Consider the following 23971-nt stretch of genomic DNA (forward strand, 5'->3'; position numbering starts at 1 on the left):
CAGATTTATGTATATTTATGAATTGTAATAATGGCAAAGAAATGTAGATCTATTCAGAATCCCTTTTAAGGTGTAATGGCATATAATTTTGGAATAAAATGACTCGTGTTACTTTTGGATATTCATCTCTGAGACTATAACTTGTGGTGTGTGTGTTTATTGTGGGGTCATAGTACAGAGTAGTTGATTGTTTATTAAGATTGGGTGTTATTAAGGGAAATGGAACTCGTGACAACCCGGATCCCCGACCCCGGATTTGGGGGTGTTACAGCCTCTGCCAGGTAGTGTAGCTCCATGTAGCCTAGCCTCAAGAACCCTCCGTGTCACATAAATCTCCTCTCGAAGCTCCCTTACACCACGATCAACATCTGTAGTCCTAATGATATGCTGTAACTCTCTAATCTGAGCCAACAAGGAATCACGCTCCAATAGAAGAGCCTCATACCGGTAATAAGGAACTGGGGGCAATGTAGACTGGAATGGGGCACTCGCTACTGAATGCCCAGTGGAATCTGAATCAGCTGGTGGGGGTCCTCTAACAGGTGGCCTCATGCCTGGAGGTGGAATAGCCTGCAATGGTACGGGCTGCAACACCGATGGAGGTAGAATAACCAATGCTGGTGGAATCACAGGACGTGGATCCGATGCTGGTGCTCCAACTGAAGGCTCTGAGTGATCAGCTAATACGGGAATAAAAGAGTCGGCCATCTCTGCTATCAGAAATTATATCGTAATATAAGAATCTCGTACCACCACGCAAACTATACTAATACCGGTTATACCATAACACTCAACCTCTCGACGTCCTATCATCCTATACCTTACTTCTAATCCTATCCCTCTACCCATTCCCGTCAACCTAGGCTTGTGTCAGTGACTTATAACCTGTAGCTCTGATACCAAACCTGTGGCGCCCTCCAAACCCGGGTCAGAAGTTTGGGGTCCACACACACACCTTAATTATAACCTGCTTATAACAATAATAATATATGCAGTGACCCTACTTACCAACCACCACGGACCACAACAGGTTAAAGTATGCACACAAGCCACACACACTAATATATTACAAACCGTTCAAATCCCAACTATTTCAAACTCAAACTGAGTATTAAACATTATTACAAACTTTTACAAATTTAACTTATCCCAAAAGAAACCTACTAGCTCAGCTTTCTTAACCTGAACCCCTAGCTCTCGCGCTGGACTGGGGATCCTCTTTACCAACTGGTTCCTTTTTAACTGGAAAGAATATAAACAACATGGAACAAATGAGCTAACTAGCTCAGCAAGTCACAATGACAAAACTGAGAATAATGATCATCAGGTGAATATGATTATGATATCAAGTGAATAATGGATTATGATTTAGAATTGGATATTATACTTTTAATTTAAAAACCAAGGTTATGCTGCTGATCAGTCATGCACTAACCTCGAGCAAGGCACACATCATTGCTCTAACTACTGGATCCAAGGCACACATTGGCCTAACTTGACCATTATATGGTCTGACCATGAATCTGGTCCACAATTTTATAAAAACAATCCAATTTTAACATAATAACAGAATATGCAATAATAAGCAATAACCCAAATCATTAACAACAATAAATGTTTAACAATGAAAGGGTTTCAATCCTTGTAAGGATCAAGAAGGCAATTTAAAAGCTTGGATGCTGGGTAATGAAAGAATTGGATAACAAAGGAATCAACGTTTCAAGGTTTCAAGGATTTGGTCTTTCAAAGTATAAGATACCATGGGTTGAGTATATAATAGGTCATTTCAGTGTCTGGTATTTAGTTTGTATGTATTTGTGGAGTAGTATCGTAGATTTGTGGTTCTTGTTTAGGTATACAATAATCAATGGATTAGAAAGAATATGATTCATGGCTCAAGAACAATAACTGAAATCAGGATTTAGGTTTCTGTGCTTCAAAGCACTTGCAATATCACAGGATTATCAAGTACTACAATATCTCGAGAAAGTTTAGAACACTTGCCTGGTATTAGGTTACTACACTGCACTCGCTTCCAATCACAACCGTTTTACTCCTCAACTACCTGTTTCCCTTTCCTACGTCTTGCCTCTTATGCTCACATATCATAAGCATCTATCAATAATTTACTCATGGAATTCTATTCAACACATACTTCTATCTACCCTTCGTTTTACCCAAATTCGATTAACGGATTGAAAGTTATGCAATAATCAAGTAAACACCGAATATATAGACCGATAGTCAATTAACAAGTCACATATGAAAGGAATATGTCCTAAGTCCAATCATGTATTAGGATTTAGGAATAACTTTTATGTAATCTGTTTTGATTTCATTGATATTAATAAAGACTTGTTTTGTTTTTATTACGGGCTTTATCTATTTAAGTGTTTAAATAAGATATACCATAGTTTAGAGTAAAGCTTTTTATGGATTATGATGAGATCATAATAGTGAGACCTAAAAAGATGATAACTCTAAACTTAAATAGTTCCTGGTCATAGGATTACTAACTGGTAATTAATAATCCGCAAAGATCGGTACATACTATGCTTGCTTCATTATGAAGGATGTCTGTTCTCATAGACATTTGTGTGGTGACACTATAGCTAGTATGTAGGTGCTTATTATGGAATAAGTTCACTGAACATGACTCGCCCAGCTGAACAACTGATGGAGTTCACTCACGTGTCAGCAGTTGTTCGCTTAGTGATAGTTGTACAAGTATCCTTAGACTTGAGGTCATCATAGTCATCTTGTGTACACTGAACTATGCTTTGGTTTAGTTCTTAGTCTCCAGGGACAATTATTAGGGCTCTTCTGGGTATAGGAATTTGTACACGAAGATAGTGTATGATCAATAAAGGATCTACCCCTTCCAGTGAAGGAAGCGAATGTTCAAGGCTGATCCACTTATGCTAGTTCAGGAATCTTTGGCCAGAGTAAATGAAATTAGAAAGGAGTTTCTAATTTGCATAGAACTAAGCATAGTAAATGGTAAGCAAGTGATTGAATTAGATAGGCTTGACATGAGATCCATGCCTTGTATTTAATCGGAACATTGTAGGGTAGAAGGAGTTTATTGTACGGTAACTATTCACTGACAGGTTCTTGGTATTCTAAGCAGTGAATTCATATTATCCGGATAGTCGCGATATGTTGAGAAGCATCACTCACGATGTAGAATAAATGTGATTAATTAATTAATCATATTTAATAAATTAGAGAATTTATATAAATAATGATAAAATAGTTTTTTTATTATTTATTTCTACTACCGGCTTAATATCGAACCTACAGGGTCACACCATAAAAAGAGAATGATTTATTGGTGGAGGAATTAATTAATAATGGCTAAAAATTATTTATTTGTGAAATAAATAATTAATTGGAAAATTTAATAATTGATTAAATGAGATTTAATTGATTATAAATTAATTAAGAAAAGTTCTTAATATTATTAATTAAGGATTTAATTTTTAGAAATTAAATCAAGAGAGAGAATTATTTCTAAAGTATTTAGAAAAAGGATTAATGATTAAAAGGTGTTTTAATTATTAATGAGAATAATAAATGGGATAATAATAATAATATTTATGGGAAAATTTCAGCTGAAAATTTTGCTTATAAATACACTATTATAGACCCTATTTTATTCTAACCCCAGAAACCCAAAAGTTTCAGAAAACCAAATTCTCTCCACCTCCTCCTCCTCCTAAAAGTCGTTTTCTTGGTGGATACCGGTGGAGTGCTTCACACTTGAGGAGCAACTGCTAAGGATCTCTGATCGTTGTCTCCGAATTATTTTAAAAGGTTAGATTCGATCCCTCAAATTTTTATTCACGATTTATATGCTTTTATTTGGATTTTATATGTGTAAAAGTGTTTTGCCACGCCCCGCTGCGTTTAAAAATCCAACAATGGTATCAGAGCATAGGTTGTATGCATATAGATCTGTGGTAAAAATTTCAGAATTTTATGTGCTTGTATGAATTAATTATGATTTTTACAAGTTATATCATGGTTTAATTTTGTCTGATGAGAAATCGTTTCTCAGAATAATTTTGAATGTTGATCTGGGTTCTACAAGTGTTGTAGATCGTCTGGGTATTTTTTTCATAATTTTATGTTGTATAGATTTTTTATTATGAATTTTTGAAGTTCTTACAATTAAATTCGTTATTAAATAAGTATAAATATATGTATATATAGTATATATATATATGTTTGTATTATGTCTGCTGTCTGTGATTGTTACGGAGAGAAAGAAGACAGACAAAGAAACTGGTTCTGTCAGGCAGCACGCAAACCGAGGGAGACAGGCAAGGCGGCGCCAGGAACAGGCGCGTGTGGCGCACGCGCGCGGGGATGGCTATTGCGCATTTGTAGAATGCGTTACACACTTTATTGGATGAAAAGGAGTGTAACGCATCACGGGAATGCGTTACAGGTCCTGTAACGCATTCCTGTAATGCGTTACAGCCCGTCTGTTGATTTTAAAATTGATTTTCTGGGAGTTTCGTAACTTCGTTTTGGGCGTGCAATATACCGTTGGATTCATTTTTCCGAGACGGATCTAATGGAGTGATCAATTTTAGTTTATATAAAAGTTTTTAATTGTTTATATTTCCATGAAGTGTTTTAAAGCTGTTTTTGACTGTTTTTAATTGCTTTTAAATGCTTCATGTGATACATAGAGATGTATAATGCTTAGACTAATGTGCTAGATGATATAACATGCCTACCTTTATGTTTATTCATGTTGATATATGTGATATATGCTTAGTTTATCATGCGATGATAGATTTAGGTGAACTTAAATGAACATAAGGCGTTTGTTAGACAACCTAGTATGGTGAAATTGTTTCATAACCTTAAGAATAATATTATGAATACAATCATGAGATTCTTGTGTTTGTGAAACACGTAATTGAATATGAATTTTTGATATGAGAGAAAGGATGATTCTGTCAACAACAGATTTCTATCTGTAAGAAAGGGTTATTAAGTGACGCCTCTTGACAATGCTCCACCCGATCTGGGAATCGTCTGATTATTGATTATTGATTTGAAATATTTAATTTAAAAGGAAGAATCTCTTTATAATATGATTATGATTGTAACGTAATATAATCCCTCTAAAATTAAATAATATCAAGTAGTAATTGGCCAATGACACAACGGGCTTGTGTCGGTCATAGCCTTCCAACATGATAGAAAAGTAGTTCTTATTTTTGAATCATTGTCGGTTCGTGCTACAGCCGAGGGCTTTGATTTCGAAATAAACACTTGTCTATTACATAGAGATGTGTACATTGAATAAGAATCTAAAGGTCGGTACGTGCTACAGCCGTGGGCCTTTAGGGACTGATTCAACTATACGGAATGTTGGGTTAGACTTGACTTAGAATATTGAGTTTGTCGTGCTACAGCCGAGACTCGGTTATTCAAGAGGCTAAAGTTTGATTAGGGAATAACATGAGATGTAATTGACAAGAGTTGTCTTCCTATTAAACATTGCATGGCGTTTCGTGCTACAGCCGGGGTCGTGTAATGGAATGTAGGATCCCTATTCCCACTAGCATTATGAATGCTTAATTTTTCACGTAGGGGGTTGAATAAATTAGGAAAACTAGTGGGAGCCACTTATGAATAAAGACCCGATTCATGTAGTGTTTTGAAATGAAATCGAATATTTGCTAAGTGTTGTTATGTGTTTATCATTTTCAGATTTACTTTGTACGTTATGTCTTTTGCACTATCACTCAGGAGCATACTGGATGCTCACAAATTGACTGGTCCTAATTATGCTGACTGGCTTCGAAACTTGAGAATTGTTCTCAGGATTGAGAAGCTGGAATACGTGATTGACTCACCTAAGCCTACTGAACCTGCTAGTGATGCACATAATGATGAACATGTTGTGTATCGTAAGTGGATAGATGATGCAAATGTTGCTCAATGCATCATGCTAGCTTCCATGAACATTGAGCTACAGAAGCAACATGAGCATATGGATGCTCACACTATCCTCATGCATCTACAAGAGTTGTATGATGTGGCGGGGAGGTTAGCTCGATATGAGATATCGAAGGAGCTGTTCGGTTGTAGGATGTCTGAGGGATCATCTGTGAATGACCATGTACTTAAGATGATCAATTTGATTGAACGTCTTGGACAACTTGGTTTTGCCATGGATGGGGAGCTGAGCCAAGACTTGGTCTTGCAATCGCTTCCAAGTTCGTTCTCGCAGTTTGTTGTGAACTTTCACATGAATAAGTTGGATGTCAGCCTGCCTGAACTCCACAACATGTTGAAGACTGCGGAATCGAATTTTCCCCCTAAGAAGAGTTCTGTTCTTCTAATTGGTGAAGGTTCCAATCCTAAGAAAAGGAAGAGGAACTCTTCCAAGAAGAAGAAAGTAGGTGAGAAAACGCCGGTTCCACCAAAAGCTGAAGACCCCAAGAGCAAAGTTGTTTGCTTTCACTGTAATAAGGTGGGGCACTGGAAGAGGAACTGCAAGGTTTACCTTGCAGAATTGAAGAAGAAGGGTAGTGAGACTACCGCTTCTGATTCAGGTATGTTCATGATAGAAGTGAATATGTCATTTATACTTGGGTATTAGATACCGCCTGTGGTTCTCATATCTGCAATTTGTTGCAGGGACCAAGGAGAAGTAGGACTCTTGAGGAAGAGGAGGTGATTCTACTGATGGAAATGGAGCAAGAGTTGCTGCTGAAGATGTAGAATCATTTCATTTACATATGCCTACGGGCAAGACTATTATTTTAAATAATTGTTATTTTGTTCCCTCGATTGTGAGGAATATTATTCCCAAGTTAGACTTGGATGGATTTTCATTTATTATTGAGAATAATGAATGTTCTATTCTTAGAGATAATATTCTTTATGGATGTGGTACTTTAAATAATGGTCTGTATATATGTGACATAATTTACTTCAGATTGAACAAACTAATAAAAGAAAAAGGATGATGAAAATCTCACTTCATAGTGGCACTGCAGTCTCCATTTAGTAGACATGGAGAGATGACTGCAAATTTGCTAGGAATGGTACACACAAATGTATGTGGACCAATGTCTAAGCAAGACATGGGTGGATTTTCATACTTCATTACTTTCATAGATGATAGATCTAGATTCGGATATGTGTTTGATGAAACACAAGTCTGAGGCCTTTGAAAGGTTCAAAGAATATAAGTATGAAGTGGAGAAACAACCAAACATAGTATTATAACTCTTCGATCAGATCGAGGTGGTGAATACTTTAATGGAGTGTTTCTAGATTATCTCAAAGTAAATGGTATAGTCTCCCAGTGGACTCCTCCAGATTAGAATCTGAAAGGAGAAATCGAACTTTGTTAGACATAGTTCGGTCCATGATGAGCTATGTAAATTTTCCAGTATTCCTATGGGGTTATGCATTGGAAACCTCAGCATATTTATTGAATAAGGTGCCTTCCAAATCTGTTCCTCAAACTCCGTATGAGATATGGAAAGAAAGGAAATCGAGTCTTAAACACGTTAAGATTTGGGGATGTCCAGCTTATGTCAAGTAAGTTGACCCAAATAAGCTGGAATATCGATCCGTAAAATGTAGTTTTGTGGGATATCCTAAAGAGACTTTAGGGTATTACTTTTACACCGATCATCGGGTGTTTGTATCCAGACATGCTACCTTCTTGGAAAAGGAGTTTATCCTTGAAGGAAACAGTGGGAGCAAAATTGGACTTGATGAAGTTCAAGAAGCACAAACTACTACGGATCAAGTGGAAACACCTGTTCTGACTGAACAACCTTTTATGGAACAACCCATTCATAGGTCAGGGAGAGTGTCTCGCCAACCTGAGAGGTAATATGGCCTTGTCATTGAGAATGACAATGAGCTGTCGATCATTGATGATGACGACCCTATGACCTATAATGAGGCTATGAGTAGTGTTGACTCAGAGAAATGGCATAGTGCCATGAAATCCGGAAAGAAATCTATGTATACGGGATACAAAAGAATGATTAGAGCAGATGGTCAGGTGGAGACCTTCAAGGCCAGGCTTGTGGCAAAAGAATTCAAACAAAGGCAATGGATTGACTTTGATGAAACCTTTTACCTGTAGCCCTGTTAAAATCAGTTCGGATTTTGCTTGCGAATGCTGCTTACTACGACTATTAGATCTGGCAATTAGCCAGATGGTTTTCTTTCCAAGAGAAATGAAAACCTAGTGTGTAAGCTGCTGCGAACCATATGTGGTTTTAAGCAGGCTTCTCGAAAGATGGAACATTCGTTTTGATGAGACAATCAAAGAGTTTGATTTTATCAAAAATGAAGATGAACCATGCGTCTGCAAAAGGGTTAGTGGGAGCGCGGTAACATTTCTTGTATTGTATTGAAATAGAGTTGACACACATAAAAACATAGCAGACCCACTCACAAAGCTACTTTATGAAAGTCACTTTAATCGTCATAAAGTTAAGATGGGTATTAGATACCAGAGTGATTGGCTTTAGTACAAGTGGGAGATTGAAAGGAATATGTCCTAAGTCCAATCATGTATTAGGATTTAGGAATAACTTTTATGTAATCTGTTTTGATTTCATTGATATTAATAAAGACTTGTTTTGTTTTTATTACGGGCTTTATCTATTTAAGTGTTTAAATAAGATATACCATAGTTTAGAGTAAAGCTTTTTATGGATTATGATGAGATCATAATAGTGAGACCTAAAAAGATGATAACTCTAAACTTAAATAGTTCCTGGTCATAGGATTACTAACTGGTAATTAATAATCCGCAAAGATCGGTACATACTATGCTTGCTTTATTATGAAGGATGTCTGTTCTCATAGACATTTGTGTGGTGACACTATAGCTAGTATGTAGGTGCTTATTATGGAATAAGTTCACTGAACATGACTCGCCCAGCTGAACAACTGATGGAGTTCACTCACGTGTCAGCAGTTGTTCGCTTAGTGATAGTTGTACAAGTATCCTTAGACTTGAGGTCATCATAGTCATCTTGTGTACACTGAACTATGCTTTGGTTTAGTTCTTAGTCTCCAGGGACAATTATTAGGGCTCTTCTGGGTATAGGAATTTGTACACGAAGATAGTGTATGATCAATAAAGGATCTACCCCTTCCAGTGAAGGAAGCAAATGTTCAAGGCTGATCCACTTATGCTAGTTCTGGAATCTCTGGCCAGAGTAAATGAAATTAGAAAGGAGTTTCTAATTTGCATAGAACTAAGCATAGTAAATGGTAAGCAAGTGATTGAATTAGATAGGCTTGACACGAGATCCATGCCTTGTATTTAATCGGAACATTGTAGGGTAGAAGGAGTTTATTGTACGGTAACTATTCACTGACAGGTTCTTGGTATTCTAAGCAGTGAATTCATATTATCCGGATAGTCGCGATATGTTGAGAAGCATCACTCACGATGTAGAATAAATGTGATTAATTATTTAATCATATTTAATAAATTAGAGAATTTATATAAATAATGATAAAATAGTTTTATTATTATTTATTTCTACTACCGGCTTAATATTGAACCTACAGGGTCACACCATAAAAAGAGAATGATTTATTGGTGGAGGAATTAATTAATAATGGCTAATAATTATTTATTTGTGAAATAAATAATTAATTGGCAAATTTAATAATTGATTAAATGAGATTTAATTGATTATAAATTAATTAAGAAAAGTTCTTAATATTATTAATTAAGGATTTAATTTTTAGAAATTAAATCAAGAGAAAGAATTATTTCTAAAGTGTTTAGAAAAAGGATTAATGATTAAAAGGTGTTTTAATTATTAATGAGAATAATAAATGGGATAATAATAATAATATTTATGGGAAAATTTCAGCTGAAAATTTTGTCTATAAATACACTATTATAGACCCTATTTTATTCTAACCCCAGAAACCCAAAAGTTTCAGAAAACCAAATTCTCTCCACCTCCTCCTCCTCCTAAAAGTCGTTTTCTTGGTGGATACCGGTGGAGTGCTTCACACTTGAGGAGCAACTGCTAAGGATCTCTGATCGTTGTCTCCGAATTATTTTAAAAGGTTAGATTCGATCCCTCAAACTTTTATTCACGATTTATATGCTTTTATTTGGATTTTCTATGTGTAAAAGTGTTTTGCCACGCCCCGCTGCGTTTAAAAATCCAACAACATATAGCACATAATACATCACGTAATCAATGATATATTATTTATAAAGAAGTCTCGGGTCATAAATAGGCTTTCTGGTATTTAAAATGATTTTTAAAACATTTTTCGGAATTAAAACGGGTCGTTGGATCAATTTCGGGTTAATAAACAGGGTTCGGTTGGCCCATTCTGCCTCCGAAATAATTTTAGAATAATTATCGAGCCTTGGAAATAATTTAGAATAATATTTTAAAGCTCGAAACTATTTTTCAGAATTTTTAAATCATTTTTAAATAATTAAATCTAATTAAATAATTAATTAAAATCAATTAATAATTAATTAAATCAATTAATCAATTAATTTTCGAATTAATTGACTAATTAATCAATTAGAAATTAACTAAAATTAATTAACTAATTAATTTAGATTTATTTGTGAATTAAAAATAATTTTCGAAATTAAAATAATAATTTTTAGAATTTTTAGAATTTAAAAACGAATTTTTATAATAAAAATAAATAGGAAATATGATTTTTAAACATTTTTAAAACAGGAATCCAACTTTTGCAAACTCTGGAAACTACAGGGACCAAACTGCATCGTTTTCAAAAGTTGGGGTACTAAATTGTAATTTATACACCCCGTCGCCGGAAAACACAGAGGTGGCCGGAGAACACGTTCCCGGCGTCCTCACTCCACCAACACCTCCAGATCACATCTACACAACACCAGGAATACAACCATGCAATCAAAACAACCCAACAATCCCTGAGTTGGCCAGAATTTGGCCGTGAAGTTTTGCAGTTTCCGACGAACATCGGAAAACTTCAAAACACAACTCCCTTCTCTACAGACCTCGTTGGTTCATGAAACTTATACGACTAGATTGCAAATTTCAGAGAGAATACAACCCACTATAACACAACATCAATCTATCACAGAATAAGAAACCCCCAAATTTCAATTAAGAACATTCATACGGGTTATAAACCCTAATTTTGAAATTCGAAAATCAAACTCAAATTTGAACATGTTATTGAACTCCAAATCAGACGTATGACATATGAAAATCATCAGGAAAACAAGCTCTACAACATGCAATCATCAAATCATACAAACAATCATCCGAACAAAAATTCATATTTTTAATAAAATAAATTCGAAAATAAATAAATTTTTAGAAAAATAACCTTGATTTCTGCAGTGAAACAAAGCTCAGAATCTGATAGAACACTTCAAATCCTTCATTTTGGTTACTCAAGCTTTGAAAACAGAGATCGGTAAGGCCTTCGTTTTGCTGTTTGATTCTTAGAACAGTTTTAGGAAATTAGGGTTTTTCTCTGAAAATTATATAATTAACTATCTGCAAATGATTTTGATACGAAATAAAATACGGTAAAAGGCTATTTATAATTACGGAAAATTAGTATCCCGTTGGATCATTTCCGATATAAAACGGTACGCTTATTTGTAAAAACTGATCCAAACGATATCGGTTTTCGGGATAATTATCCAAATCAGTACAATTTGTACTGCGGTCTTGGTCTCAGCGCCTGGTTACACGTATTACGAAGTGATAATTGGGATAGTTTAATAAAAAGCTCCCGTTTATCGAAAATACGGGTTTTATTGATTTACCGAAACGAATATTGTATCGAAAATGTTGCGCCGGGACCCGCGCAGGACAAACCGTACGCCGGATCGAAAAAGTCGAAACATGGAATATGCTCGGAATATTACAATTAGGTTAGGAAGGAGTTCTCGAAAGAGTTTCGGGTTTCAAAAACATAATAACGGGTGACGTCGGTTGGTTCCTGTTTTTATAAAATAGATTTTAATTACCCGAAAAAAGATTTTAGAAATTTCATATGATTCTTATAAATCCATAAACCAACATAAAAATAATTAGGAAGATATGACAATTATCTATATTTTATTTTGGACATATAAAAATTAAAATACTCAATTAATATTATTTTTGAATATTCAAGTACAGATAACACTTAACAATTAGCTTACAGAATAGATACTGAACACACATAATAATTATATAATAGCAAAAATAATTACACGATATATCCCGGATATTACACATCCTATATCTCTTTTGCTTTCTTATATCCAACAACTCTATTGGATATAACACTATCAAGACTGTTGTGCAGGATATGTCTGACCTTACCATCCTTCATGATAGATGAGATATCTTCAAGAGAGTAGTCCTTCCTGTATTTGTCTATCATCTTTTCTGTCTTAAAGCAAGAGAATATGACGGTAGCAGAGTACGAAGTGAAGTTTTCAGAGTTAGAAAGGTTTATGCCTGAGTATGTAAATGCAGAAGCGAAGAAATCTAAAAGGTTTCAACAAGGACTTATTCCATGGATTCGTAGTCAAGTGGCTCTTCTTGAGATAAGGACTTACACTGCTTTAGTACAGAAAACCATGACCGTAGAAGGAGAAAGAGAAGCAACTAAAAGGGAAAGTGAAGGAAAGAAAAGAAAGTTTGAGGACTCAAAATAATATCAGGGAAGTTTCAAGTTTAGAGGAAAGTTTGGAAGGAATGCTGGAAGTCAGAACCAAAAATTCCAGAAATTTAAGCCTGGAAATGAGAATCAAAAGAATCATTTTTAGAAAGCTGGTCAGCCAGCAAAGGACAATAGACCCCAGATTCAGGAATGCAAGATGTGCGGAAAGAGACACCCTGGGGGATGTAATAAGCTCAACGTGACATAATTCAAGTATAACTGGAAAGGACACTACTCATCTGAATGCACAAATGGTTCGAGAAAGCCGGATTTGACTTGTTTTAAGTGTGGGAAAGTTGGCCATATGGCAAGAAATTTCAAGGAGCCTGTTCAGAAGGAAAATGTTCTTAGGATTGCTGGGCCACCGCCTCCACCAGCACAAACAGTCCAGCCAAGGGCGCGGACGTTTAATATGATGATGAAAGATGCAGTACAGGATACGGATGTGGTAGCAGGTACGCTTGCTATAAATTCAGTAGAAGTCAAAGTGTTAATGGATTCTGGAGCTACTAAATTATTTATTTCTGAAAGTGTTTTTAATACACTAAAGTGTGTTGCGTACCCTTTAGAATCTAATCTGATTATAGAAGTAGCAAATCAGGAAAGAGTTATTACCGATAGGATTTGTCCCAATTGCGATATTGTTATAGAAGGTCGGCACCTGACTTAATTCCTTTTAAGTTAGGAGAATTCAGCATTATTCTTGGAATGGATTGATTCACAAACCATGATCCGCAAATCGAGTGTAGACATAAGAAAGTGAAATTGAGAACCAAGAATGGAACTGAAGTGATATTCAAGGGAAAGAAGAAAGGTAGGAAGTTTCTAACAATAATTCAGACAAGAAGATTGTTACGACAAGGATGCGAAGCTTATTTGGCTCACGTAAAGCATGTGGAGAAGGAAAAATTAAAGATTGAGGACATTCCTATGGTAAAAGAGTTTCCCGATATATTTCCCGATGAATTACCTGGACTACCTCCGGATCGAGAGATTGAATTCACGATTGATTTGGCTCCTGGAACGGAACTAGTTTCGAAAGCCCCTTATCGAATGACGCCCATTGAAATGAAGGAACTATCGACGCAATTGCAAGAATTATTGGACAAAGGAGTTATTCGACCGAGTGTTTCCCCGTGGGGTGTACTAGTGCTTTTCGTAAAGAAGAAAGATAGAAGCATGAGATTATGTATCGATTATCGCGAACTCAATAAGTTGACTATCAAGAATAAGTACCCTCTCCCGCGAATTGATGACTTGTTTGATCTGCTAAAGGGAGCTACTTGTTTCTCAAAGATCGATTAAAGATCGGGATATCATCAATTAAAGATTAAGGTGGAAGATATACCTAAGACGGCATTTCGAACGAGATATGGACATTATGAATTCTTGGTAATGGCGTTTGGATTGACAAATGCGCTAGCTGCTTTTATGGATCTTATGAATTGAGTATTCAAGAAATACCTGGATAAGTTTGTGATAGTGTTTATCGACGATATTTTAATCTACTCAAAGCCAGAAGCAGAGCACATGGAGCATTTGAGGATTGCTTTGAAAATTCTGAGAAAAGAGAAATTGTACGTGACATTTTCTAAATGTGAGTTTTGGTTAAAGGAAGTTCAGTTTCTTGGACATTTTATCAATAGTGAAGTAATCAAAGTGGATCCTGCAAAGATTGAGGCTGTTATGAATTAGGAAAGACCAAAGACTCCAACAGAAGTGAGAAGCTTTTTGGGATTGGCTGGATATTATAGACGATTCGTTCAAGATTTTTCTAAGATTACAGTTCCACTGACAAAGTTGACGAGGAAGAATGAAAAGTTCGTTTGGACAGATAAGTGTGAAGAAAGCTTTCAAGAATTAAAGAGAAGGTTAGTCTCTGCACTGGTATTGGTTCTTCCTGACGAGAAAGGAGAGTTTGTATTATATAGTGATACTTCATATAAAGGATTAGGTTGTGTGTTGATGCAACATGGAAAGGTGATAGTGTATGCATCAAGGCAGTTGAAGCCGCACGAGCAAAAATATCCTACGCATCATTTGGAGTTAGCAGTAATTGTGTTTGCTCTTAAGATTTGGAGACACTATTTGTACGGATAGAAATGTGAAATTTATACATATCACAAAAGTTTAAAGTACATCTTCACGCGAAAAGAGCTGAACATGAGACAAAGAAGATGGTTGGAATTAATCAAGGATTATGACTGTACAATAAGTTATCATCCCGGAAAGGCAAATATTGTAGCGGATGCGCTAAGCCGCAAGGAAAGATTGAGTCTGTTAACTGTGTCCAAAAAATTGATCAAGGAATTCGAGAAGTTAGAAATAGAGGTACAAATTCTGGAAATGGTAAGTGAAGTGATGTACACGATTGCGTTTCAACCAGAGATTTTGGAAAAGATTCGACATTGTTAGGAACAAGTGATAGAACACGAGAATGATAAGTTGACAAGAGAAGAGGTTAGAGCTCAAAAGGATGATAAAGGAATATAAAGAGTTTGTTCATGTATCTGGATTCCTAATGTTTCAGAATTAAAGAATGAAATCTTACATGAAGCACATAATTCAAGATTTTTGATTCATCCAGGAAGTACGAAAATGTACAAGGATTTGAAAGAGAATTATTGGTGGCCGAATATGAAAAAGGAAATCGCAGAGTGGATAAGCAAGTGCTACACGTGTCAAAGAGTAAAGGCGGAACATCAATGACCGAATGAATTGCTTCAACCACTGGACATACTTGAATGGAAATGGGAACATATCACGATGGATTTCGTGGTAGGATTACCAAAGACTAAGTCTAATCATGATACGATTTGGGTGATTATTGATCGGCTGACAAAGTCAGCGCATTTCTTGCCAATTAACAAAAAATTCTCATTAGAAAAGTTGGTTAAGTTGTATTTGGACAAAATTGTAATACATCATGGAGTACCAGTTTCTATCATGTCTGATAGAGATCCAAGATTTAACTCGAGATTTTGGCGATAATATTTTGATCATTTGGGAACGAAGTTGAAAATGAGCATTGCGTATCATCCGCAGACCGACAGACAAAGCGAAAGGACTATTCGAACGATCGAGGATATGTTGAGAACCTATGCGTTGGATTTCAAAGGAAATTGGGATGAGCCACTGTTTGAATATTCTTACAACAACAGTTATCACACAAGTATTTGCATGCCACCTTATGAAGCATTATACGGAAGGAAATGCAGATCTTCTACGTATTGGAAATAAGTTGGTGAGCGCAAGCTGTTGGGCCCAGAACTAGTTCAACAAATGAAAAAAAAGTGGAAGTGATTCGCAAAAGGTTGGTAGCTGCTCAAGATTGATAAAAGAGATATGCATATCAGAATCGAAAGGATATGATATTTAAACCCGGAGACAAAGCGTTAATAAAGATATCTCCATGGAAAGGCTGATCCAGATTCGGAAAGAAGGGAAAACTGAGTCCCAGATATATTGGACCATTCGAAGTGTTAAAGCGAGTTGGAAAAGTTCCATACGAGTTAGCTTTACCTCTGAAAATTCAACATCTTAATAACGTGTTTTGTTAAGTGGCATTTATGACACTTATTTATGCTCTAATAAGCTTTGAGTCGGTGTATTTGTACTCAAGTTATTTATGTTTTAAAGTGTTTTTACATTTCAGGCTTTACTTCGTGAATCAGGTGAATTAGCATTGTTTTGATGCTAATATGGTGTTTAGGATGTGCTGGAATAAAAGCTTGAAAGACTGCTCGAAGCTGCAAGGAATAAAGAAGAAGAAAAAAAGAATTTTTGCGGGCCGCGCCGGGAGAACAAAAAGTCAGCGCGCCCTCGCTGGTGAAGCGCGCGGCCGCGCTGGGTCGGGATATTAAAATACTGATTCAACTACAATTCAATTTGCTGGACTCCTGGGATGTATGGACTGCTATATAAACATAACTTAGGTCATTTTTTAGAGACATCAATCAAGGAGAAGACGACAAGAGACATCAAGCAAGGAAAAGACGATAAGAGACCTTTTGGGCACAATTCAACAAAGGCGAAGACGATCTAGTTTATTCTTGTGAATCTTTGTTTTGAGTTGTAATTTGGATGCTTGTTTCTTGTTTTACTGAACCTTTACTCTTGTTTGTACTTTGGTTTATTTATTCATATAAAGACTACGTTGCTATATCATATTTTCATTGGAACCCACGTTGGCGCTGAGTTCGATTATGAGCTAATCGTTATCGTGGGGTTCTAGCGGATTTATTTATGGATTTCTTTAGTTTAATTGTTTCGATGCCTTAGTGTGTGGTGATTGTATGATATCCTAGTATTGGTTGTGCGTATTCGTCTTGTGAGCGTCGCGAACTTATAAGATAGTGTGTTAATTCTTAATGAAGCGAAAGTGAATTTAAGGATTTAGAACTTGCCATGCTAGCATAGGTTCATGTATCGTTATGCATGATTTGTAGGTAGTTTTAACCATCTTACTTGCCCTATGTAATCAAGATAGATAACTTGTGCTTAAACCGTTATGTTGTCAAATTTTATAGACATATAGGGTCTCAATATAATTGGTGCCTATTCAGCTTCTATCTCTTTTGTGGATATCTGGTAGAATGGTACTCGTGCAACGAAAGTTGGCGTTTATCAGTTTCGTGTTGTCTGATTAGTGTCATCACCATTGCATGCAAAGGTTAAGAACAATAAGGCTATTGAATGAAGTAATTAATGAAGTTAGAATCCCATGTTTGTCATATATATTAACTCAATCTATCTTATTCTAGTAGTTATAATAATTAGTTTAATTCTTAGTTATAAATAACCTCACTTTGTTATCATCTTAGCATTGAATAATAACCATACATTGTTGCTTAAGTGCATGAGTTGATTAGTTAACCAATACAGTCTCTGTGGGATCGAATCTGATTTATATCTTATACTACTTGTGAATGCGTATACTTGCATGTAATATTAGCGCATGTTTAGCGACTAACAAGTTTTTGGCACTGCTGCCGGGGACTATAATGTTAATTATTAGTTTATGTGCTTTCCATCAGTGGTCGTTAAAGTTCATTGGCTTGGACATTATTACTTACTTGTTTCCTTGTTTTATTTTAGGTGATCTAGCGAGGGTGTATGCATACGCGTTCGCGTACTCGTAAGAGAACACTGGATAAAGCCGAGGAAGAAGTTGTGGTAGTTCGTAGGGAAGTTTTTGAGGAAGAAAAGAAGGTAGAAGAAGAAGAGAAAGTTGAAGAGCCAATTGTGGTAGCTATGGGTGATCAAGCAGAAAATCTGAAGGCTTTGATGGACTATTCTAAGCCTAAGATTAATGACATTCAGTCTAGCATCATTAGACCAGCCATCAGGGATAACACTTTTGAGATCAAGTCAAGCACGATCCAGATGATACAGAACTCAGTTCAGTTTGGGGGTTCTCCTACCGAAGACCCCAACATGCACATCAGGGATTTCATCAAGATCTGTGACATTTTCAAGTTCAATGATGTGACTGAAGATGCTATCAAGCTACGTCTCTTTCTATTCTCTTTGAGGGACAAGGCAAAGTGCTGGTTACACTCTCTACCAGCAGGTTCTATCACCACTTGGGAAGAACTCGCTCAAAAGTTTCTCACTAAATTCTTCCCCATGGCAAAGACTGCCGCAATCAGGAATGCTCTTACTCAGTTTGCTCAACAAACCGGAGAATCTCTGTGTGAGGCTTGGGATCGATATGAGGAGATGCTAAGGAAGTGCCCACATCATGGTATGCCTGATTGGATGATTATCAACTGTTTCTATAATGGATTGGGTGCTACTTCTAGACCCATGCTTGATGCAGCATCAGGAGGAGCCTTGTGGGCTAAGAGCTACGATGAAGCTTATGAACTTATGGCTGCTAATGAGTACCAGAATCCTTCCCAGAGACTGATTCAGGGAAAAGTAGCAGGAATTCTGGAGTTGGGCGCAACAACTGCTATAGCTGCCCAACTTAAGGCTTTGACAATGAAGGTGGACACTTTGGCTAATTATGGAGTTAATAAAATCACTAGTGTCTGTGAGCTTTGTGTTGGTGCCCATGAGACTGATCAGTGCGCAATTTCTAGTGAATCAGCTCAGTTCGTGAGCAACTTCCAGTGATCGCAGCAACCTGTGCCAGCCGCCTATCATCCTAACAACCGCAATAATCCTAATTTCAGTTGGAGCAACGCTCATAATGCGGTTCAACAGCCTTATCAACGGTATCCAGCTAAGCAGTACAACCCCCTGGTTTTTAGCAACCGCAGTATGCACCTAAACAACAACTCCAACTACAACAAGCTAATGAAAAATCTGAATTAGAGGAGTTGAAGTTCATGTGCAAGAGTCAAGCTGTTTCTATTAAGACCTTGGAAAATCAAATTGGGCAAATTGCCAATGCCTTGCTAAATCATCAACCTGGTACATTGCCTAGTGACACTGAAGTTCCAGGAAAGAGGGACGCTAAGGAGCAGGTAAAGGCAATCACTTTGAGGTCTGGGAAGGTTGCGAATCCCGAACAAACTCAAGAGTTGACCGAAGAAGCTGGGGCTGAGAAAGAAGCCAAGCATCAGGATGAAGAAGTGGAACCAAGGAAGACTACTATTGAGCACACTCTGCTGGAGGCTAATACAAGGGAGAAACAGATCTATCCTCCACCACCTTTTCCTAAGCAGCTGCAGAAGAAAAAGCTGGACAAGCAGTTTGAGAAGTTTACGGAGGTGTTCAAGAAACTTCATATCAACATACCTTTCACTGAGGCTCTCGAGCAGATGCCTAGTTATGCAAAGTTTATGAAAGGTATTCTCTCTCGGAAAGTGAAGCTAGATAATTTAGAGATTGTCGCTCTCACGGAGGAATGCAGTGCTGTGCTGCAGAAGAAGTTGCCTCCGAAGCTTAAAGATCCAGGAAGCTTGACTATTCCATGTACTATTAGGAAATTGTCTTTTGACAGATGCTTATGTGACTTGGGAGCTAGCATCAATCTGATGCCTTTGTCAATCTTCAAGCAGTTGGATCTACATGATCCTAAACCGACATATATGACTTTGCAGTTGGCCGACCATTCTATTACATACCCGTGAGGTATTGTGGAGGATGTCTTGGTCAAGGTTGATAAACTCATCTTTCTTGCTGATTTTGTAATTCTTGATTTCGAGGAGGATAAGAAGATTCCCATAATCTTGGGAAGGCCTTTCTTGGCAACTGGCCGAACCTTGATTGATGTGCAGAAGGGTGAGCTTACAATGCGAGTGTTGGATCAGGATATGACTTTCAATGTGTTCAATGCTATAAAATTTCCTACTAATAATGAAGAGTGCTTAAAAGTCAAGTTGGTTGATTCGGTGGTCACATCAGAACTTGATCAAATGCTAAGGTCTGACGCCTTAGAAAAAGCCTTATTAGGAAATTCAGACAGTGAAGGTGGTGAAGGTGATGAGCAATTGCAATATTTGAATGCTTCTCCCTGGAAGAGGAAGATCGATATGCCTTTTGAATCTCTTGGAATGAAAGAATTGAGCAAAGTTCCTAAACACCTCAAGCCTTCTATTGAGGAAGCTCCTAATCTTGAGCTTAAGCCTTTACCTGAACATTTGAGGTATGCTTTTTTAGGTAATGCATCTACTCTGCCTGTTATTATTGCATCTGACCTTTCAGGTAGCGATGAGGAAAAGCTTTTGGGAATTCTGAGAGAGTTCAGATCGGCAGTTGGATGGGCTATAACGGATATCAAGGAGATCAACCCTTCTTACTGTATGCATAAAATTCTGCTAGAAGAAGGTAGCAAGCCTACTGTCGAGCAGCAAAGAAGACTTAATCCAATCATGAAGGAAGTAGTGAAGAAGGAAATTCTAAAGTGGCTAGATGCATGGATCATCTATCCTATCTCGTACAGTTCATGGGTAAGCCCGGTTCAATGTGTACCAAAGAAAGGTGGAATTACTTTGGTAGCAAATGAGAATAATGAGCTTATTCCTACACGGACAGTCACGGGGTGGAGAGTCTGTATGGACTATAGGAAGCTGAACAAAGCCACTATGAAGGACCACTTTCCATTGCCCTTTATTGATCAGATGTTTGACAGATTAGCTGGTCATGAGTATTATTGTCTTCTGGATGGTCATGAGTATCATTTGTATCGCTCCATAAGATCAGGAGAAAACTACCTTCACTTGTCCACTTGGTACTTTCGCCTTCAGACGAGTTTCTTTTGGTCTGTGTGGTGCACCAGCCATATTTCAGAGATGTATGATGGCCATCTTTTCTGACATAATTGGCCAAAATATGGAGGTGTTCATGGACGACTTCTCAGTCTTTGGCGATTCTTTTGATGAATGCTTGCAGAATCTGGGACACATTCTCAAGAGGTGCGTTGAGACCAATATGGTTATCAATTGGGAGAAATGTCACTTTATGGTGCGTCAAGGCATAATTCTCGGGCACAAGGTTTCTAATAAAGGTCTAGAGGTGGACAAAGCCAAGGTGGGGGTCATTGAGAATCTTCCTCCACCTATTTCTGTTAAGGGAATTCGCAGTTTTCTTGGTCATGCGGGTTTCTATTGGCGTTTCATCAAAGATTTCTCGAAAATTTCAAAGCCTTTGTGCAGTCTGTTAGAGAAAGATGTTCCTTTTAAATTTGATGACGAGTGCCTTGCAGCTTTTGAGACATTGAAGAAGAGTTTAATCACAACACCCGTCATAACCGCATCTGATTGAAATGAGCCTTTTGAGATGATGTGCGATGCAAGTGATTATGCAGTTGGAGCAGTCCTTGGGAAGAGGAAGAACAACATATTTCATGTGGTCTACAATGCTAGTAAGACCCTCAACGGTGCTCAACTGAATTATACTACTACGGAGAAAGAAATTTTGGCTATTGTCTATGGTTTTGAGAAATTTCGATCTTATTTACTTGGGACTAAGGTGACAGTTTTCACTGATCACACTGCAATTCGATATCTCGTCTTGAAGAAGGACTCGAATCCTAGATTGATTATATGGGTTCTTTTGCTCCAAGAATTTGAACTAGAGATCAAGGACAGAAAAGGAACTGAAAATCAAGTTGCTGATCATCTCTCACGTTTAGAGAATTCTAATGCTACTTCATTGGATAAGACCTTGATAAATGAGTCTTTTCCCGACGAGTAGCTGTTTGGAGTGCAAGAAGAAGAGTCGTGGTTTACAGACATTGTGAACTACCTTGTGAGTAACATCATACCTCCCGATTTATCTTATGCTCAAAGGAAGAAGTTTCTTCATGAAGTGAAGTGATATATGTGGGATGAGCCGTTTATTTTTCACCAAGAAGCTGACCAAATCATCAGGAGATGTATTCCTTACAGCGAAACGGGGGGGGGGGGATCTTGCGAGATTGCCACTCAACGGCTTATGGAGGACATTATGGTGGAGAAAAGATAGCAGCTCGTGTTCTTCAAGCAGGGTTCTTTTGGTCAATATTGTTTAAAGATGCTCATCAGTTCGTTTTGAAATGTGATCGATGTCAATGGGTGGGTAATATGTCTAAGAAGGATGGGATGCTTCTTAATGTGCTTCTCGAGGTTGAGGTCTTCGATATTTGGGGAATTGACTTCATGGGGCCATTTGTCTCATCTTGTAACAATTAGTATATCTTGTTGGCAATTGATTATGTGTCGAAATGGGTTCAAGTTACGGCGTTGCCAACAAATGATGCGAAAGTCATGCTTAATTTTCTTCACAAGTAGATATTCACAAGGTTTGGTACTCCAAGAGTCATAATCAGTGATGAGGGGTCGCTTTGCAACTGCAAGTTCACTGCAATGATGAAAATGTATAATATGAATCATCGCATTGCTACGGTTTATCATCCTCAGACAAATGGTCAAGCTGAGGTATCTAACAGGGAGATCAAGCGTATTTTGGAGAAAGTGGTATGTCCATCAAGGAAGGATTGGTCTTTGAAGCTTGATGAAGCTGTTTGTGCATATAGAACAACATATAAGACTCCATTGGGAATGTCGTCATTTCAGTTGGTTTATGGTAAGGGGTGTCATTTGCTTGTGGAGCTCGAGCATAAAGCTTATTGGGCTTTGAAGAAATTAAATCTGGATTTGGATGCGGCTGGAAAGAAGAGGATGCTTCAATTGAATGAACTTGACGAGTTTCGACTTCAAGCTTATGAGAACAACAAGATGTATAAGGAGAAAGTCAAGAGGTGGCACGATCAGGGTCTAGTGCTCTAGAAATTTGTGCCAGGGCAACAAGTTCTTTTATTCAACTCTCGTCTCCGTCTTTGACCTGGAAAGTTGAAGTCAAGATGGTCAGGGCCCTTCATAATCAAAACTGTGTTTCCACATGGAGCGGTGGAAATTTTTGAGAATGATCCGGGCCAAGCATTCAAGATAAATGGTCAAAGGTTGAAGCATTATTATGGTGATACGGCAAACCGCGAGGTGGTTACTGCCATTTTATTGTCTACTTGATCTCGAGATTCTATGTCGAGCTAGCAACGTAAAAGAAGCGCTTCTTGGGAGGCAACCCAAGTGTGTTGTACATTAGTAGGTAGAGTAAGCAAGTAGAAAAGAGAAAAACACAAAAAAAATAGAAAAAGAAAAAACTTTAGGGCCAAGTACAGAAGTTGGGCGCGTTCGCGCTGGCCAAACGCGCGGCCGCTCCAGAGTTAGAACGCGCCCGCGCTGTCCTAGTGCGCGGCCGCGCTGGGTCCCTGTTCCGAAAAAAATAAAAATAGCAATTTATTAGAGAAAATCAGGATTTTAATTCTAAAATCAATTCTAACCCGATTTTTACTCTTCCACATCCCATAATTCCCTCTCCTAATCAATTACATTATTCCCACGATTCCCATAATAAATTCCCACTTCTATTCCTTATCAGATTCACACCCCTCCACCTATAAATATATACACTTGCATACAACTTCTCCACCAATCCACAAACTCTCAACACAAATTCTCTCTAAACACTTAAGCTTTTATTCTTTCTTTTTCAATCCCGATGGCACCCAAAAGATAGAGAACTCAAATTGGAAGCAGCGCCACCGATTCTTCTACTGTGAGTGGTGTGAGGCCCAGGTTCTCTAATCCTGAGACTGAGGAGGAGTACACGAGGATTCTCTCGAAGCCTATTGCTAAGGATAGAGGATTTCTACCATAAGGGAACGATGGTAAGCTGTTGGAGATGATTTTGGAGATGGGCTGGGTTCCTTTTTGTGAGGCTCCCGCTGCTGTGCCCATGAGTGTTGGACGGGAGTTCTACGTCAATGCTA

General features: G+C 37.5%; 1 non-coding gene across 1 annotated transcript; it reads right to left on the reverse strand.

The window, feature by feature from the left end:
• Positions 1 to 18351: 18351 nt before the first annotated feature.
• Positions 18352 to 18458, reverse strand: LOC141716362 (small nucleolar RNA R71). The gene has a single exon (XR_012573074.1). It is a non-coding gene; the product is annotated as a small nucleolar RNA R71 (small nucleolar RNA).
• Between the last annotated feature and the right edge of the window lie 5513 nt (positions 18459 to 23971).

Source organism: Apium graveolens, chromosome 3 (assembly GCF_009905375.1).
Source record: "Apium graveolens cultivar Ventura chromosome 3, ASM990537v1, whole genome shotgun sequence".
Classification (NCBI taxonomy): Eukaryota; Viridiplantae; Streptophyta; class Magnoliopsida; order Apiales; family Apiaceae; genus Apium; species Apium graveolens.